General features: G+C 42.3%; 1 protein-coding gene across 2 annotated transcripts in view; it reads left to right on the plus strand.

Moving 5' to 3' along the window:
* Positions 1 to 206: 206 nt before the first annotated feature.
* Positions 207 to 21465, plus strand: part of LOC120926996 (ras and Rab interactor 3-like) — a 45740-nt gene continuing 24481 nt past the window's right edge. The window contains exon 1 of one of the 2 annotated variants that reach the window (XM_040337362.1): positions 207 to 333. The gene's annotated coding sequence lies outside the window, so the exon portion shown is untranslated. Of the gene's footprint in view, positions 334 to 13516; positions 13612 to 21465 lie in introns of those variants that run through there. The other variant, XM_040337361.1, reaches the window with a different exon arrangement.

Below are 21465 nucleotides of genomic sequence, written 5' to 3' on the forward strand. Positions count from 1 at the left end.
GTTTGAATGGGAACATACATTGTAGTAGGATGTGTTTTTTTTTCTATTTGTGCTCACAAATGATTTCAACTGTATAAAACCTATAACTGGAAAATTCACAGCTGCAAAAAAAAATAAGCCGCAAACCCCAACGCTTAAGTCAAAAAGGGTTGATTGCTGGCAAGGCATTCTTTTTTTTCTGGCAGATCTGTATGCTGCCTTTCATTATAGTTGTAAACTTCAGAGCAGCAACAAGGAAATGAGAAGGTGTAAATGCAGTCAGTAAATTCCAGTAATATCTCATTTACTCTGTGACTTGGTTTATCTCACACCCTCCTATTCATGTCTTACAAGGTAAGTCTTTATCATACTGGTGATTAAGGAAAATGTCTTATTCCCAATAAGCTTGTTACGATTGATATAATAAGATAGCCTAGAATCTAATGCAATTCGGTGTGTAGGGAAAACTACATTGTATGCTTGACATGTTTTTGGCTTCATTTTACCTTTGGGAACACTAGTAACTGGATAATACTAACATTAAAATTGATTAATACCGGAAATCAAAATAGGGGGGTACTAGCTGTTATTTGATGATTTCATTATCGATGGACGACCAGCCTAAGGCCCCTTTCACACTACCGCTACTTCAAAGTCTTGTGATTTTTGCCGCGATTTTACTGCAATTTCAAGGAGACTTAAGGTCTATGAACCTAAACTCGCATCAAAGTGGGACCAAAGTAGTGCAGGGACTACTCTGAAGTTGGCACCACTTGAAGTCGTACTAATATGAATGGTTGTTGTTGGAAATCATGGGGAACGACTGGTCATGCGATTTTTGCAGTCCCAAGTCCTAGGACAAGTCGTGTGAAAGGGGCCTTAGTGGAATGTCTTTTTACCTTGGAATATGGACTCAACTTTGGGAAAACCATGAGCACAATTAATTTCCTTTTTCTTTACATTATCTTTACTGTGAAACACCTGAGCAAAGATGAAATATAAGTTGATATGCTTGCCTGCTTTTTACACATAATTTGGTAGCCTTAGAATTTTATTTGCGCAGTAGTGAGCATATTTCATTACTGCCTAATATATACACAGGGACTTAAAGTATTCATGCCCCTTGAAATGTTCTACATTTGGTCATGTTACAACCAAAAACATATATGTATTTTATTGGGATTTTATGTGATAGACCAACACAAAGTGGCACATATTTGTGAAGTTGAAGGAAAATAATAAATTTTTTCTATTTTTTTTACAAACAAATATGTGAAAAGTGTGGCGTGCATTTGTATTCAGCCCCCCTGAGTCAATACTTTGTAGAACCCCCTTTTACTGCAATTACAGCTGCAAGTCTTTTTTGGTATGTCTCTACCAGCTTTTCACATCTAGAGAGTGACATTTTTGCCCATTCTTATTTGCAAAATAGCTCAAGCTCTGTCAGATTGGATGGAGAGCGTCTGTGAACTACAATTATTCAAGTCTTGCCACAGATTCTCAATTGGATTTAGGTCTGGACTTTGACTGGGCTATTCTAACACATGGATATGCTTTGATCTATACCATTCCATTGTAGCTCTGGCTGTATGTTTAGGATTGTTGTCCTGGAAGGTGAACTGCCGCCCCAGTCCTAAGTCTTTTGCAGACTCTAATGCCGTGTACAGATGATCGGACATTCCGAAAACAAAACCGTGGATTTTTTTTCCGACGATTTGGCTCAAACTTGTCTTGCATACACACGGTCACACAAACGTTGTCGGAAATTCCAAACGCCAAGAACGCGGTCACGTACAACATGTACGACGGCACTATTAAAGGAAAGTTCAATACCAGTGGTGTTAGTAGAAGTTTGGTGAGAGACGATTCGCGCTTTACAGCCTCATGCTTTTCAGTCCGTTACAGCGTGACAAATGTGCTGTCTCCATTACGAACACTAGTTTTACCAGACCGAGCGCTTCTGTCTCGTACTTGATTCAGAGCATGCGTGGAATTTTGTGCATATGAATTGTCTACACACGATCGGAATTTATGAGAACGGATTTTGTTGTCGAAAAAATTGAGAACCAGTTCTCAAGTTTTTGTTGTCAGAAATTCAGACAGAAAATGTCCGATGGAGCCTTCACACGGTCGGAATTTCCAACAACAAGCTCCCATCGAACATCTGCTGTTGGAAATTACGAGCGTGTGTACGCAGCATTACAGGTTTTCTTCTAAGATTGCCCTGTATTTGGTTCCTTCCATCTTCCCATCAACTCTGACCAGCTTCCCTGTCCCTGCTAAAGAAAAGCATTCCCACAACATGATGCTGCCACCACCATGTTTCATGGTGGGGATGGTGTGTTCAGGGTGATGTGCAGTGTTAATTTTCCACAACACAGCGTTTTACTTTTAAGCCAAAAAGTTACATTTTGGTCTCATCTGACCAAAGCACCTTCTTCCACATGTTTGCTGTGTCCCCCACATGACTTCTTGCAAACTGCAAGCAGAACTTCTTAAGGCTTTCTTTCAACAATGGCTTTCTTCTTGCCACTCTTCTGTAAAGGCCAGATTTGTGGAGAGCACGACTAATAGTTGTCATGTGGAACGATTCTCCCACCTGAGCTGTGGATATCTGCAGCTCCTCCAGAGTTACCATGGGCCTCTTCATCGATTCTCTGCGCCTGGCCTGTTAGTTTAGGTGGATGACCATGTCTTGGTAGGTTTGCAGTTGTGCCATACTTTTTCTATTTTCAGGTGATGGATTGCACATTGCTCTGTGAGATGTTCAAAACTTGGGATATTTATTTTATATAATACCCCTGCTTTTAACTTCTCCACAACTTAATTCTTGGCCTGTCTGCTGTGTTTCTTGGCCTTCATAATGCTGTTTGTTCACCAAGGTTCTCTAACAAACCTCCGAGGGCTTCACAGAACAGCCATATGTATACTGAGATTAAATTGCACACAGGTGACTTCTGAAGGCAATTGGTTCCACTAGATTTTAGTTAGGGGTATCAGAGTAAAGTGGGTTAATTACAAATGCATGCCACACTTTCAGATATTTATTTGTACAAAATTTTTAAAACCATTTATCATTTTTCTTCCACTTTACAATTATGTGCCAATTTGTGTTGGTCTATCACATAAATCCCAATAAAATACATTTACGCTTTTAGTGGTAACATGACAAAATGTGGAAAATTTCAAGGGGTATGAATACATTTTCAAGGCACTCTATGTATGTATGTGTGTGTGTGTGTGTGTGTATATATATATATATATATATATATATATATATATATTGCTCTAAAACCAGCCAGTATATTATCGCTTTACCAGTGATGGACATACGGGAAGCGCCTCTGACATCTTATAACACATGTTAAATGTTCTACCATTTTGCAGACCACTTCATAGAGGTTATGTATTATTGATGCTTTTTGGATCTCTTGGATCTCATGTATACCATAGGCAGATCTCATAAGCTGTCTTTCATGACGGCTTTCTTTCTTCCATTTATTATGGTGTTATTGGTCCATATTCTGTAGCTATCCATCACGTTTGATCTTCCTACTTGTATGCGACTAAATGTTCCATCCATGTTCTCCTTTTTGTGTATCTAATGCAAGGATTACTTGAGCAAAGAGAATAGTTTAAAATGTTACTAAACCCAGGACCCTGCATTCACTATTTCTGGTCTCCCATAGTACACATAACATGGAAATGCAATTATTTTAGTAAACAAACGGCTAAATACCTTTTCTCATCAGCAGCATATAGTAGTCTTGTGACTTCTATCAGTGTCTGGCTGAGCACTGGTTAAAGCTTGTTGTAGGAGGTTTTTTTTTACTTCTCCTCTGACTGTCCTATGAGGCTGCATGACCCCTGACCCTCTGTCTGGACAGCGTTGATTGGCCCTGTGCCGATCACATGCACTCTCCCAAAAAAGAAAAACATCTCTAGCAATACACACCAAACTGAGCATGTGCAGCGTGCCCCCAAGGCTCTGTTCTATCAGGAGATGGACTGGGGATTATGGAAGAAGGGGAGGATAAGAGAAGATGGGATCAGACAGCCTTTTTACGCAATCTGGAGGAATAACCCCTTAGGTTCCACAGTGAGTAGCCTTTTTACTGCATATACAGACTGATTTTGTTGTGGGTTTAGTAACAGGTGATATTTTGAGATGAGGCTGATGATGTAACTTGGGGCAGAGCTGTGGATAGCCTTGTATATTGTAGTTAGTGTTTTGGATTTTAAAGCTTTTGCAATGTCAGTTGTTAAATTGGAGAGAATTTGGGAAATGTGGTGGAGATGAAGATGACAAGATTTGGACAGCGGGGGCCAAAAAAGAGAGGGTGGAATCCAGGATTACGTTTAATGGGAGTAGCTGATTGCAGTGCAGTTGATCTTAATGGAAAAGTTGGGGAAGGGGCGGGGGGAAGAAATATTATAAGCTTGGTTTTGGAAAGATTGAGTATGAGGAAATAGTTTGACATTCATGCATCCACGCATTTGCGGTGCTGCACCAATTCCCAAAAGTAATTTCTGTACTACTTTTGGTGACTTTGGGGTGTGATTTCAATAGACATCTGTGCAGGAACCCACACAGATGTCTCTGAACTCGCACCATGTCATTCCTGCTGTCAGTGTGAACCTGAACTCAATGCATGAAGGTAAGAAACACTTTTAGCTTTAGTATCACTTTCATTACTGTGCTAATTGAGCATTTCACATGTATACATAAACCACAAGACAAAGGATCATTTCAAAAAAATGAAACTGTTTCATTCTATATGATTTCCTGCACTGAGAAATAGACACATTATAACACCTTGTATCTGAATCTATCTTTAAGGAGAAATTTAAATAGCTGGGGACTGCTTAGTAACCATAAACTGTTATGCCGCGTACACACGATCGGTTCGTCTGATGAAAACGGTCTGATGGACCGTTTTCATCAGACTAACCGATCGTGTGTGGGCCCCATCGGTTTTTCAACCATCGGTTAAAAAACTAGGAACTTGTTTTAAAATTATCTGATGGTTAACTAACTGATAGAAAAAAAACGATCGTCTGTAGGCACGTCCATCGGTTAAAAATCCACGCGTGCTCAGACTAAATTAGGGGACTTGAGCGCTCGTTCTGGTAAAACTAGCGCTCGTTATTGAGCTAGCACATTCATCACGCTGTAACAGACAGAAAAGAGCGAACCGTCCTTTACTAGCACGATGTTGTACGTGGTTTACGTGACCGCGTTCTGACACAATCGTTTTTTTAACCGATGGTGTGTAGGCACGACTGGTCATCAGTCAGCTTCATCGGATAACTGATGAAAAAATCCATCAGTCCGTTTTTTCGAAAAGACCGATCGCATGTACAGGTCATAAAGATTATAAACAATTTGGTCAAGAGTATGTATAGCACTGCTTACAAGTACAACAGAGCATAGAGTATTCAGTGTTCAGGAGTATGTTATGTACAGCACAGCTTACAGAGTGCAGTCATCAGGACTATGTAATGACACAGCATATACAAGTGAAACTCTAAAAATTCAAATATTGTGCAAAAGTTCATTTATTTCACTAATGCAACTTAAAAGGTGAAACTAATATATGAGACAGACTCATTACATGCAAAGCAAGATAGTTCAAGCCGTGATTTGTCATAATTGTGATGAATATGGCTTACAGCTCATGGAAACCCCAAATCCACAATCTCAGAAAATTAGAATATTGTGAAAAGGTGCAATATTCTAGGCTCAAAGTGTCCCACTCTAATCGGCTAATTAAACCATAACACCTGCAAAGGGTTCCTGAGACTTTAAATTGTCTCTCAGTCTGGTTCAGTAGGAATCACAATCATGGGAAAGACTGCAGACCTGACAGTTGTGCAGAAAACCATAATTGACACCCTCCATAAGGAGGGAAAGCCTCAAAAGGTAATTGCAAAAGAAGTTGGATGTTCCCAAAGTGCTGTATCAAAGCACATTAATAGAAAGTTATGTGGAAGGGAAAAGTGTGGAAGAAAAAGGTGCACAAGTAGCAGGGATGGCCGCAGCCTGGAGAGGATTGTCAGGAAAAGGCCATTCAAAAGTGTTGGGGACTTTCACAAGGAGTGGACTGAGGCTGGAGTCAGTGCATCAAGAGCCACCACACACAGAGACGGATCCCTGACATGGGCTTCAAATGTTGTGTTCCTCTTGTCAAGCCACTCCTGAACAACAAACAACGTCAGAAGCGTCTTACCCGGGCTAAAGAAAAACAGACCTGGTCTGTTGCTCAGTGGTCCAAAGTCCTCTTTTCTGATGAGAGCAAATTTTGCATCTCATTTGGAAACCAAGGACCCAGAGTATGGAGGAAGAATGGAGAGGCACACACTGCAAGATGCTTGAAGACCAGTGTGAAGTTTCCACAGTCTGTGTTGATTTGGGGAGCCATCTTATCTGCTGGTGTTGGTCCATTGTGCTTCATTAAGTCCGGGGTCAACGCAGCCGTCTACCAGGAGATTTTGGAGCACTTCATGCTTCCTTCCGCAGACAAGCTCTATGGGGATGCTGACTTCATTTTCCAGCAGGACTTGGCACCTGCCCACACTGCTAAAAGCACCAAAACCTGGTTCAATGACCGTGGGATTACTGTGCTTGATTGGCCAGCAAACTCACCTGACCTGAACCCCATAGAGAATCAATGGGGCATTGCCAAGAGAAAGATGAGACATGAGACCGAACAATGCAGAAGAGCTTAAAGCCGTTATTGAAGCACCCTGGTCTTCCGTAACACCTCAGCAGTGCCACAGGCTGATAGCTTCCATGCCACGCCGCACTGAGGCAGTAATTGCTGTAAAAGGGGCCCAAACCAAGTACTGAGTACATATGCATGGTTATACTTTTCAGGGGTCTGATATTGTTCTATGTACAATCCTTGTTTTATTGATTGCATGTAATATTCAAATTTTGAGATTGTGGATTTGGGGTTTTCATGAGCTGTAAGCCATAATCATCACAATTATGACAAATCACATATATTAGTTTCACCTTTTAAGTTGCATTAGTGAAATAAATGAACTTTTGCACGATATTCAAATTTTTCGAGCTTCACCTGTAATGTGCAGTGGTTGGGAATATATATTTGTACAGCACTACATACAGAGCAGAATGGTCCAATGTAGAGTATGTAACATACAGCACAGCTTACAGAGTGAGGCTTTTAGGAGTATGTCTATACAGAGCCTCACACTATTGCATATAGGGTTGCCATCTGTCCAGGTTTCACCCGGACAGTTTGGGTTTTGAATCATGTGTCCGGGTTTCAGTCTACCTGGAACCCAGACATAATATGCAGACAGGAATGTGGCTCAGAACAGGGCCTGACAGAAGGGTGAGGGGGCACTGTGTGCCGCATTACTATTGTCTTTGTAGTGGCCAAAGGTGTCCTTGGTCTGTTAAAATCCTACAGTGTATGTTATAAAAAAAAAACAGCTTTCTATTGGTTTTCCTGCAAAGACTGTATCTTGGGATCACAACATGAAGCTCGCTCTGTAATCCAGGGTAACAGGTTAGGTGATTGGCGAGGGGAGAACACAAGGCATGAGGCTGGAACCTTTAGGGTGAGTCATACCTAGTACTGTGTCATGGTGATATGAGTGCAGGCGACAGCGTTGGAAGATTACAGAATCATGCACCTAGTAGCTGTACCAATCTGTACATGCTTGCTGTGCTATATCCTTAGACAACTGCAGTCTCTGTTTATTGGGTGCCTTATTGCTAGCAGTGGCAAAGAAACAGGGGAGGAGTGGGGTTATAAAGGGGGTGGTCTGCCTCTGTTGGTATACACCAGGAGTTGATCAGACCCTGAAGTGTTTTACGATATGCAATCTAAACAAATTATTACTATACAGGATTTATATAGCGCCAACAGTTTACACAGCACTTTACAACTTGAGAGTAGGTATAAATACAATACACTTTAATACAGTAGGGATCAGAGGGCCCTGCTCCTTAGAGCTTACAATCTAAGAGGCGGGGTCAAGAGATACAAGAGGTAATAACTGTGGGGGATGTGCTGATGAAGAAGTTAAATGCTCAATTGTTAGGTGGGGGCCAGATAGGCTTCTCTGAAGAGATGAGTTTTCAGGGATCATTTGAAAGTGGATAAAGTATGAGAAAATCGGACAGATTGGAGTAGAGCATTCCAGAGAATGGGAGAGGCCCGGGAGAAGTCCTCAGCATGGGATGAGGTGAAAGGGAGTTTGAGAGCAGGAGGTCTTGGGAGGAGCGAAGAGAACGATTAGGTTGGTATTTTGAGACTAGGTAAGTGATGTAGTGATGTTAGTACTAACCCCTGCACGACTTACGTATGACCTCTCATTTCTGCTTTACATACTACTGACCCCTGCACTCTGCGTTACTTCTGACCCTTGAACTGTGCACAACATACCACCAACTTCTGCACTCTGCATTTCTTACTTCTGACCCCTGCACTCTGAATTGTATACTCCTCACCCCTACACTCTGCAGTACATACTAATGACCCCTGCACTCTGTGTTACTCCTGACCATGGGCGCCCGCAGATTTTTTTTCAGGGGGGGCATAATTTTAAGGTCACCCATGCTCCGCCTCTTTTTGACAATGTCATCAAGGTAAGAGACTGCAGACATACTACGGGAGGCTGTCAGAAACTGCAGACGTGGTACAGGAGATGGTCAGAGACTGCGGACAAAATACATATACATTACACCCCCATACACCCAGATACATTACATCCCAATACACACATAATAAACCCAGATACATTATATCCCCCATCCTACACATTACACCCCCATACACACAGATATATTACATCTCCCATACACATACATTACACCCCCATACACACACATACATTACATCCAAATACACACACATTACACCCAGATACATTACATCCAAATACACACACATTACGCCCCTATACACACAGATACATTACATCCCCATACACACATATTACACCCAGATACATTACACCCCCATACACACAGATACATTATACCTTCATACACACATATTACACCCAGATACATTACACCCCCATACACACACACAATCATTAGTATGGCGAACCCCCCTCCAACAAATTTCTATATTGCAAGCTTTAGATAACATTAGAGAGAATTAAATGGATTACTAACCCCAGAAAATGCAGATTGAAGGCTCCAACAACGGCTGCACATGTCAAGCAGCTCAGATGAGACCGGGGGCCCCATGCAGTGCGTGTTCTTGGGGCCCCTATCTAGAAGGGAGTGCTTGGCCTATCACATATGTTTAGGCAGAGCACACACAGCCGGCAGTCTGAGCCGAGGAGGAGGAGAGGAGATAAATCATTAGTGATCTGGTCGGGCAGAGCATTAGCAGATGCTGTCTGCAGCATGTAAAAGGTAACAGGCATCTGCTGGCGAGGTTTGTATTTCCAGCTACTGACCGCGCTGCTTCCCCCCCCCCCCAGCTCAGGGGCCACAAACACCATCACTCCTGACACACATTCCATGTTGTGTATGTGACGGCCCTAGGACATGCAGCGAGGTGCCCCCGATTGATATGCACAATTGCCTATAGGTAACACCAGCCCTAACAGGGGAGGGTATTTGACCCCCCTTGCCCTTACCTTTGGATGCCCATGCTCCTGACTCCTATGCTCTGCATTACATACTATTGACCTTAGCTTACTCCTGACACCTGGACTCTATGTGGTTTATTCACTATCCAGCTTTAGTAAATAAACCCCTATGTTACATACTCTTGACCTCTGCACTCGTATTACTTTACTTAATTTTACTGACCTCTGAACTCTGCATTACTTACTAATGACCCCTAAACTCTTCATACATACCTTACTTTTTAATGGGACCCTGCTTGGTTATCTAGTTTAAAAAAAGTGTGCTGCATCCTGGTGATCTTTTATCTTTTTCATGTTGTTTAGGTAGATCTCTACGGTTACCTATACCTGCCCCACAGAGATACACACTCCGATTGTATCATTGCTATGATGCGTGCATGCGCCTGCTCACTCCGTTCTGCAAATATTCCTCATAAAAGAAACAGAAGGGAAGCAAAGCAAGATTGGGCAAGGCTGATAAGCCCAAAAAAGAAAGCTAGTCAACAAGATGGGTACAGAGCCAGTGGAGTGACCTGTGGTGGCACGGGCAGTGGAGAAAGGCAGCTGTAGCCAGGAGAGCTGGCAGGGCCTGAAGAGGTGATACTGGAAGCAGTAGCCATGAGGACAGCTGGCACTGGGACTTTCTACATTTTTTGCTACACCAAAGTGACTTGCGGTCCCTGCCTGCAAATGGCATTCACTTTAGACCTGGCTGAGCCAGTGTCAGGCCTGCAAATCTGTGCTAGCTGTTCCAGGAAGTGAAAGCAAGTGATGTGCTGGAGGTGTTAAGGAGAGATAGTCTGCAAGCAAATGATGTGCTGGAGAGAAGAGTTGTATATAGTCTCAAGTCCCTGAATTGTTTCCTAATTAACTGGGCATCTCATGATAATCACATCCCCATCTAAGTTTATTCCCCTCACCAAAAATACAAAGTACCCTGAAGGTGAATGAAAACTGTGTGCCTGGCTGGGCAGTGTGACAGACGGACCACAACACTTAGCAGCCCCTACGGGGGTGACGCTACATTTGATAAACACAACAGCAAAGGGTACAATATACCCAACTATACTACCGCTAGGCTCAAATCCCAGTGTACACTGTAATACAAGGAGTGTAAATGGTAGCTACGCACATGAGAAGTACTGCAAGTAACCTGAAAGGATTACAAAGAGGTGGTGCAGGCTAAGTCACTCGAGAGCTCTAAAACAAAGGGGCTAGACGTAAGCCTTAAAATCTGAACTCTGTAATACAAAACTAGTTCTGCCCTCAGGAATAGAGCATCTAGGCAAGTCTTTTGTAAAGAGTATTTGCAGGCTACGTTGGGGCCCTTTAAAACCGCTGGTGTGCAAGACAGTGAATCAAAGAGTAGCGTTAAACAGCAGTATACATTATACAGACTGGACCAAGTAGATATGGGACTCCTGTATTTCAGCATATGCGAAGAGTGGAGCATACCCACTCATGGAAGCAGCTGGGGGTAAAAGGAATTTGATTGTTATGCAGCAATAGGAGTCAAGTGGGAAGCAGAGCAAAGTCAGATTTCTGGAGTACTAACAGCCTATGTATGGTTCTGATGGCTGGCAGCCAATGTTATGGCAACTCTCCAGGGCCGGTGCTACCACTAGGCAAACTAGGCAGCCGCCTAGGGTGCCCTGCTGCCTAGGGCGCCCGGCCACTTGTGTTCCTACTCTCTTCTCTCTGCAGTAAGCAACTAAGTCTCAGCATCAGCTCTGTTCACACATAGTGTCAGTGTCTGTATCCTGACTCCCGAATGAATGGAAGCAAGCAAACAATTATTGATGGACATTGGTAGGCTACATTTGATGGGCGCCGGTGAGGGTACATTTGATGGGCGCTGGTGAGGCTGCATTTGATGGGCGCTGGTGAGGCTGCATTTGATGGGCGCTGGTGAAGCTGCATTTGATGGGCGCTGGTGAGGCTACATTTGATGGGCGCTGGTGAGGCTACATTTGATGGGCGCTGGTAAGGCTACATTTGATGGGCGCTGGTGAGGCTACATTTGATAGGCGCTGGTGAGGCTGCATTTTATGGGCTCTTCAATAAAGAGGTGGGGGTCTACATGGGCAGGGGGAAGGGGTGGAGTCAGGGGTGGAGCCAGGGAGCGACAAAAGGAGGTTTTGCCTAGAGTGTCAAAAATCCTTGCACCAGCCCTGCAACTCTCACAGCGATTCTGGATGCAGATGTCCCGGGTCACTGGCATTAAGTCCCTCTCTGGATCGCCTCCTGGTTCCAGCATCCAGCGCAGCAACCTGCTCTCTCCCTGGGCATGGCACAGCTTGGCACAGCCCAGCTCTCTCACTTCTCTGGTTGGCATGCTTCCCTTAACTGCTCAGTTCCTTCCTGGGCTTTTGCTTTTATCTTACCCCTCCTGCTATCAGATGCTTATGGGCCTTGTAGTTGCAGCCCAGGAATAGCTACAGTTGAAATCCTTTTTCAAGACTACATCTCCCAGACTGCTCCTGCGCAACCTGCACAAAACCAGTTGTGGCCAGGCAAGGCATAATTGGCAACTCCTTTTTGTGGACAAAGAAAATTCTGCAATTCAGTAACCTTGCCCAAAGTTACAATAGCCTTTCCTTTTTTTTCTTGCTTATAACCAGGTTTAGAATTTTTGCACTGATTATGAAAAAATGCAGCCAAAGATTATGGGCCAGATCCTCAAAAGGGATACGCCGGCGTATCTACTGATACGCCGTCGTATCCCTGTTTCTATCTTTGGAACTGATCCACAGAATCAGTTTCCAAGAGATAGACAGAAGATCCGGCAGGTGTAATAGTTTTACACTGCCGGATCTTAAGATGCAGTACCGCAACCGCCGCTGGGGGCATTCATCGTCGAAATTACGCGTCGGGTATGCTAATGAGGAGTTACGTCGATCCTCAAAGCTTTTTCGCGTTCACTACGTCGCCGCTACGTTAGTTTCCCGTCGCTTAGTTACACTTTTGTAAACCAGACCTACTTTTACACAGCAGGCGTACTGCTGTGTAAAGTATGGCCGTCCTTCCTGCGTCAAATTTTTTAATCTTAAGTCGATTGCGTAAGCCGTACGTTAATACGGAAATACGCTACGCGCCGATCAAAGCACGTCGGGAAAATTGCGTCACAAGCATGCGCAGTACGTACGGCGCGGGAGCGCGCCTAATTTAAATGGGACTCGCCCCATTAGATTAGGAACGCCTTGCGCCGGACGGATTTGAGTTACACCGCCGCAAATTTCCAGGTAAGTGTGTTGTGGATCGATACCTAACTTAGGAAATTTGCGGCAGTGTAACTTAAATCTGTTAAGTTACATTGCGCTGCGGGGCTGTGGATCTGGCCCTATGTGGCCAATGCAGCCTATAGGCATGTGCCTAATGGTAATCCCTGCTTTGCTAAAACCAGAATAATTACTTTCATCTCCTTTTGTTTTCCTTACAGCAGAAATGTAAAGCATTACATATGTTCTCTAGGGTTTCTTTTATGTGCTTGTCAATGCAGGCATACTTCCTTTGCAGAACTGTTCAGGAAATGCCCATTGTATACAGGTTCTTAGATAAATGTTGTACGCAGATTGCTTTGACAGTCTGCATTGAATAATGCGTTTGGATTATGCAATTGTCAAAATAAGACCCACAGGCAGGCATTTAATAACTAATCCACATTCTGTATGAATTAAAATAATGCATGCTTTTAAATAAAATGAACATTTTACACCAAGTTTAGGTATAACCTGTTTCCCTGGTACTGACTGAAAAAAATCCAATGGCTTTTTGCTGTATTTATCATTTGAATGTACAGCTAGACATAAAGTGTAGAGTGAAGCTATACAGAGAAGTACGGTTTGTAGAGGAAATAAAGGGAGGAGAGAAAATGGACCTAGTGAACTGACCCCTTCCTGTTAGCGTTTGTAGGAAGTCTTTCAAAAATGTATTACGTAGTGTTCTCCTTTTTAACTTGGCAAGTCAGTTCTTAGTCCTATTTGTCAGGACACAACATTACAGGAAGGTTGGGTAAGTGTGTATGCTGAAGTTTTGAATTCTATTATTTTATATAGTTAGGATTGGAGACAAACTGGTAGTAAACTGAAACTGAAAATCCGGCAGAACTTTAAGACAATTAGTAGTTCTTAATTGTACAATTATGAAAAAATATAGGTATATAAATAATACTATTAGAATATATAGTTATACAGATCTATAATGCCAATGTGCAGATAATCCTTAAGAGATCTCTTATTTTATTGAATAAATGTCATTTGTGTATATGTAAAACATATGAATTGTTTATTTTTTTATATATATATTTTTTTGTTCTGATAAAAGTGTGTTTATTCTATAAGTTATCTTGCTCATTTTCACTAATATTTAGGATAACATATTAACTGAATTGGTTTATTAATGTTTGAACTCATATTAACATAAAGTTTGATTACTAACTCTTGGATATATAACTAGATTTAAAATAAGGGCTAAAATACTTGGATTATTGAAAACATGGTTCTACCAGTCTATTCAGTGCTACTCAGCATATATACCACAGTAATATAATAATGCTTATTCTTTTACATTATTGGCATGCTTCAAAGGGTCACTCTAAAGTGGATATTTCAGTTTTTGGTTGATACTGAAGTAAAAAAATACATGAGCATTTTTTTAAATTCATACTTGTAAAACTCAGCTGGTGTGATATTTTTGCTTAACTTTCTGTTTTGCACATCTGCTGTGGCCAATATTAGGGGTTCTCATTTTTTTTTAATCTTTTTATTTGTGTATACAAGATATAATGTATACAACAACAGCTACTCAACAGTAGACTGTCACAGCTTCACTAAAGGACCCGCTCAGGGGTCAACTCAGGAAGGTACATTGCAAGATATCACCATTTCTTGCATAGGTGCCATGACACGGCATAACCATATAGCGAAGTTGGCTCGTTCTCAAGAGGAGGAACTCCAATATCTTGACCTGTAAATGAAGAGGGACATCAGAAGGGGACCAGAAATAATCCCATTAAGGGGTGGATGTACTCTTATCTAATAAACCACTCAAACAGATGTTGCAGTGGATGGTTCAGCTAGCCATTTAGCCCTCTGTCTTATTTCCTAGGGCAGCCTCTATTGTGACAACTGTCTTTATAACGAGGTAGTACAATGTTGACATGTGTTTTCCCTAGAGAGAGGGAAGGTGGGGCCAGTTTTTTCCAACAAAGGGTGATCATTTTCTTGGCATAGAAAATAAATAGTCTGATTAGAGTTCTCTCCGGCACCCTGGGGACTAATTCCTCCCCCAGTCCCAATAAACATATCTGCGTCGGTTGGGTTATAGCAATACCCATTATGTCCTGCACTACAGAAATTATTTGCATCCAGTATAAACTGATTACGGGGCAGGAATAAAAAATATGCATAAAGTCACCCGGGGCCTGGGCGCAGTGCCAACACTCTGAGGACAGGGAAGTTTTCCTATTATGCAGACTGTAAGGGGTGATGTAAGCCCTGTGGACAATTTTGTATTGTATGAGGCAGTCTCTTAGTGAGAAAATAATTTTAAATGGAAAGTCGCACATGTCCTCCCAATCTTCCAGCCCTGAAATATCATGCGTCCAATGCTAACGAAGTGCTGACAGTTCAGAGGAGGAGACCCTGAGGAGATGTGTGTATAAGACAGAGGTAGGTTTCTCTGTACATTCGGAAAAAAGGAGGAAAGAGCGAGGCTAAAGAGATATACCATGAATAGTGAGTTTAATTACATGTAGTTCAGTCCCCGACTGCATATAGAAAAAATATTTCAACCCTAAATGATTGAAAACAAGGGGGACTATATAACCACGCTGACTATTAAAGTTATCAAAAATATAAATATTTTATGAAATGAAATGAACAAAAAACATGGTAGGTGAATAGATATTAATGGGGAGCTGTGACGAGACCCTTTCTCGCCCGGTTCTGCTCTCCCGACACTCCTCTGCTTCTATTGGATCAGCTTGCAGATTACAACGTCTGATGGTCCAGTCATCCAAGGTTCCGGGATCCGAATTACAGCTATGTGCCATTCGGACCCATTAAGAACAAACACCAGGCAGGCTGTATGTAAGTTCAAACAGGACTCTTTATTTTCAAGTACACAGCACACTTTTATACAGAATTTTGGAACATCCCACTCCCAACAACCGCTTTCCTATTGGTCAATTGTAAAGTATATGCAGTCTTCACTCAGGTCCTCCTTGACCATGCAAATGAGGACTTGAAATAGTCAACAGGGATTGGTCCAATAGCTTGGATAGAAAGACTTGTGTATTGAGACAGAAGCCCCAGGGGGTAATCAATGTACACAATAACCAGGTCTACTTAATTACTACCTCTGAGAGGTTACATTCCTTTTAGACAATAGAATGCTAATTCAATACAGCTGACAGGAGGCTTCTGACCTTTAGAACAATACAAAGTCCCTTAGCGTAAACACATACATCTTCAAACATACATAATAGATTCAATTAACCTTCAATCCCCAATTCTAGCCAGACGGACTGTCTCCGACACCCGCTCTTAACCTGCAGAACACAATAAAAGGTATTTCACAAGCTGGTTTCACTTAGCATTTCAAAAGCCGGTGTCCTTGCATTGAATGTCTCTCTCCTGTGTAACAGATGTCAAGTAGAAACACTTTAATATCTCAAGATCCATGACAGGAGCTAAAAACTATATAGTGAGACCTGAACTGAAGAGCATTTTTTTAGGTCTACACAATAACATACACACCAAGGACAAATAACATAACAAAAAACATTCATTTTGTACATTCATAGCACACAACCCTTTCCAGATCAGGTTGTACCATTTGTGTTTCGTTGGGATGTAGTTTGCTTTTAAAAGCATGGGATAACTGCAAATACCACAATAGGTATGAAGACGGAACATTATTATAGGACATTAGATGGTCAAACGAGTATATGGAGTTATCGGAGGTAATTTCGGAAATGTATTTAATTTTGTGCTTGGCCAATAGTTTGGGTTCAGCCAGTGCATAAAAATAAGGCAGGGTGGGGTTGTTCCACAGGTGAGCGTTCAGAGGAACCGCAGATCATGGGTATTTTTCAAGACCCAGCCCTGCGTTCCAGGCCCGAAGGGACGTGAGCATTGAGGGAGTTAAATCATATGGAGCTTTGGGTCCCCGGAGGGGTACATTTGACAGTGCCTCGAAGGAGCGGACCAACAGCCACCTCCAGGACCGTAGTGGGGTTGGACGCATCTTGTACCAGCCACCAAACCACAGTGATCGGCTGGGCTGCAATAAAATATTTCTGATAATCAAAATGCCAATCCCTCTGTGATGCATAAGGGTGGTTTATTTGAATCGAGGCGGCCTCGGGCCCCAAAATAATGAAGAGAACAGTTTGTTTAGTTGCGTAAAAAAGGAATGAGGAATCCATTGTGGGGAATTCCGAAACAAATAATTCAATTTGGGGAGTATCTTCATTTTAATGAGAATTATATGGCCTAAAAGGGATAAAGGGAGGTTCAACTTAGCCTTAACACTGTGAACAACCGAGTTTAAATTTAATGGGATAAAACATGCAGCGTCTCTCAAGACTCATACCCCAAGTATGTAAATTCGTCCACCCATTGGAGCTGTAGATCCAGCGGGGCCAAACGTTTGGTGTCCAGATCAACAGCAAGCAGTTGGGACTTGGACCAGTTCACCCTTAGTCCTGTTACTCTTGAGAACTCAGTCAGAAATGTTATTGCCCCTTGTAAGGAGGAGTCCGCATTGTTCAAAAAGAGCAAGAGGTTGTCCGCATACAGGGCCACCCTCTCCTCCAGCCAAGCCAATTTTAGTCCTTTAATATGCGTCGAGACACATAGTACCTCCACCACTGGTTCCATGGCTATGGCAAAGAGTGCCGGGGAGAGAGGGCAGCCCTGCCTTGTACCCCTAGATAATGAAAAAGAGGAGGACACACGACCTCCCAATCAAATGGCAGCCTGTGGCGACCGATATAGAGTTGGCAACCATTGGATAAATATCAGAGGAAACCCATCCTCCGAAGGATCTCTCACAGGAAAGGCCATTTAATCAAACCAAATGGCTTCTCGAGATCAAGAGAGGTGACCACTATAGTGCCAAGGTTCTCATGATGTGCATGTAAATTGAGCCTGCGAAGATTAATGTCTGTGGACTTATGGGCCATAAACTCAGTTTGATCTTGGTCTATTATTGAGGGTAATAGGGGGTCAAGCCTAAAAGTGATACGTTTAGACAGAATCTTGAAATCGATGTTGAGGAGTGCGATAGGCCTATAAGAGGCACACAGTTTGGGATCTTTGTTGGGTTTAGTGATAAGAATAATATGTGCATCTGCCTTGGTGGGTGTCAGGGCGCCAACCTCCAGGCAATAGGTATAAAGGGAGGCCAGAAGAGGAGCCAGAATATCGGCGTGCACCTGTAGGGAGTTAATTATTGTATAAACCTCATCAGCAGTAAAAGGGTTGACTAGGTGGGATCTCTCCAAGTCTGAGAGACACCCAAGGGCCAGCGGGTCTAAGAGAGATGCCAACACGTCTGGGTCCATGTCTGGTGGTGGTGTATAGCTTTTGGTAGAAACACTGAAATTCTTTCAATATATCCTCCGGGGAGGAGATGGGTTCACCCGTCGGAGGTGTAAGTTCGGGGATCAAGGTAAGAGGGGTATCATGTTGGGACATTATTGCCAACAGTCTGCCATTCCTATCCCCCTGTTCAAAGAATCACTGCTTTGTATGATAAAGGTCCAGTTGTGTTAGATGTAGATGGAGGTCCCGCTTAGAGCCTTGCAGCATTTCAAAATTAGAGACAGATGGCATGACGGATGACAACGCAATCTTCTTTTCCAATAGTACTGAATTATCTTTTTGATGTGTTTTAACCACCTTAATTGCTGAAATATAATGACCCCTTGAGAATGCCTTGAAGGCATCCCAAACCATGGAAGGAGAGGATAACCCTGAGTTGGACACAAAAAAATGCGTAGAACTTGAGTAGTTTCCTCTGAGATTTCATTGTGGGAAACCCAGTGAGCTCTGAGGGGCCACATGGAACCGCTACGCGAGGTGTGGGTCCTTACTGTTACTGCCAGGGGACCATGATCCGAGAGACCGCTAGGTAGGTATGTTGCATCTACAATATCATTCAATATAGAGAGGTTGGCAAATGCGTAATCTATTCTAGAGGAGGTTTTAAATGTGGTAGAGAAACACTAATAAGCACTAGTGCTTCCACCTCCATACCTCTGTAACTCCTGCTGAAAGGGCCCAGCCTGGCAAGTCTCCAGCAAAAGACTTGGGTGGAGTGGGTCTGTGTAAATCTGTGAAAAGTATAGTATTAAAATCACCTAGCAGCAGCAGTTTTGCTGGGCAGTACGGGGTGATTCTCTCCAGAATTGTATGTAATATCTCAGATTTGAAAGGCGGCAGAATATAAATACCAGCAATAATATAATGTTGCTGCCAAATTGTTAGTACCAACAACACATATTTGCCATGGGGATCAATAGGAACTGCTTCAACAACACAGGGACGAGCTTTATGAATCTAAATTGAGACCCCCCTGGCATATGTAGAGTATAATGCATGGAAACCCAGGGTTTTTTTCTGAGCAGCTTACTGCCCATCAGCTGTGTCTCCTGCAAAATTAAAACTTGAGGGTTATACGTTTTAACATACTGAAATAAGAGTGCCCTCCTTTTGGATTTTTAATGAATTTTACATAGTGTAAAAATTATTTGCGAAGGTGGAATTTTTTTTTTTATTACATAGTTACATAGCTAGTTTGGCTGAAAAAAAGACACATGACTATCTAGTTCAACCAATAAAAGGGAGCAAAAAAAAAAAATCATACAATCTTATATACACAATCCTATACCCACAGTTGATCCAGAGGAAGGCAAAAACCCCAGCAAAGCATGGTCCAATTTTCTCCAGTGGCGGTAAAAAAAAAATCTGATTCTCCAAGAGGCCATTCCCTGGACCAACTATAAGTTGCTTAAACCTGTAAAAAGTTCTCTCGTTCAGCTCACTTGATTCCCCCATAAATTCTAAACCGCATGGGTAGACAAGTCTGCAGTGCCAGCTATTGTATTGACAACTGGAATCTGCATTTGTGAGGATACACAAACTGTGTCTGCATCTGATTGGATGGACTTGGCCAAAATTTGGTGTATGGTCAGCTTAACAGACGTTTTTCCTATTATTCTTCCTAAAGATGTTCCTCAGACAAGGATCAAGGTAGTCCAACGGAACTCCCAGAAATTGGTAATAAGCATTTTCAATGTTGGAAATGTTTTTTAGACTCTAAGATTTCCTCTACCTTTCTTTTAGGTCCTTTACTGATTTTTGTCTCTACTTATCTTTCCCATTTTACCATGGATGAGGAGTGTTATTCATGAATGCTTTGCTTTAGTTCTCCAGGAGAGTCTTTTCATAAGCAGAGGTATATTTCAGCATTACAAAATATAAGCCCATGTGTGGTTAACTTACGGTAACTTTGCAATTCTCTTACTGCTTATCTTTGTACTATGGATGGTATTGTACACTAAGGCCCCATACACACGATAGAATCCATCCGCTGAAAAATCCCAGCGAATGGGTTTCAGCGGATAGATCCTATGGTGTGTACACTCCAGCGGATCTGTTTCCGCGGATATTTATCCCCTGGGATGGATTTCCAGCAGATAAATATTTGATGACATGCTATCAAATCTATCCGCTGGAATCCATCCCAACGGATGGATCCGCTGGTCTGTATAGACTCACCGGATCCATCCGTCCGAAGGGATCCACTGCATGCGTCGTAATGATTCGACGCATGTGTGGAATTCCTTTTATGACAGCGTCGCGCACGTCGCCGCGTCATAATCGCGGCGACGGCGCGACACGTCATCGCCAGAGGATTTCGGTGCGGATTTCAATGCGATGGTGAGTACACTCCATCGCATGGAAATCCGCACAAATCCTCGAGAGGATTTATCCGCGGAAACGGTCCGCTGGACCGTATTCGCGGATAAATCCTCTCGTGTGTATGGGGCCTTAGACTAGTAAGTCATGGCTTGAGCTTCTTCCTTTCTTGGTTAGTGCCACCCATAGTCTTTAAGTGTATTTAAGTTCAAAATTATTTTTTGGTTTTGGATAGAGTGGTGAGGGGTTAGAACTTCTGTACAGTTTTTATTGACGTTTTTGTCCTGCTCTGGAGATTCATCCTTTCCAATTATCTTGGTAATCATTAACACTGAAATAGAAAAAAAATCCAAACTTTAAGCTGCTACCAGAACAGGGATGAACGAGAAATCTTCCAGTGGGAATACTTGTTATGTTGACAGCTGTTCCCTCACTTTGGAGAGATGTTTCTCAATCTCATGTCTTTATTATACATTATAATATATATTTCTGTGAAATTAAATTATTGTGCTCTGCATTGTGCAGAGCATTGTGCTCTTGGACCATGTGTCATTTATATAAAAAAAAATGTATTGCTCTAGGAATAAACACAAACAGCCATCAAAACTTAGCTTTAGGTAAATGGCAGAAAACAGTAGATTGCATTGTTTGTATGTCTGCATTTTCTTATCAGCTTTTAAATAAGCTTTGTCCAAAAATTAGGGAATTGTGTCATACTGAACTTCCCTAAAATGCTTCATTAGTAAAAACGGAAGTAATAGAGCAATATCCTTTATAGCGGTTATTTTTGGCTGTCTGCCCAGTTTCAGTAAAAAAAAAAAAAAATGTATTTATATCCAGTTGAAAAATAAATAGAATTTAATATCAATAAACTGATTTCCTTGCATTGTAATGTCGCATACACACTATCAGACATTCCGACATCAAAACCGTGGAT

This window comes from Rana temporaria, chromosome 2, assembly GCF_905171775.1.
Source record: "Rana temporaria chromosome 2, aRanTem1.1, whole genome shotgun sequence".
Lineage (NCBI taxonomy): Eukaryota > Metazoa > Chordata > Amphibia > Anura > Ranidae > Rana > Rana temporaria.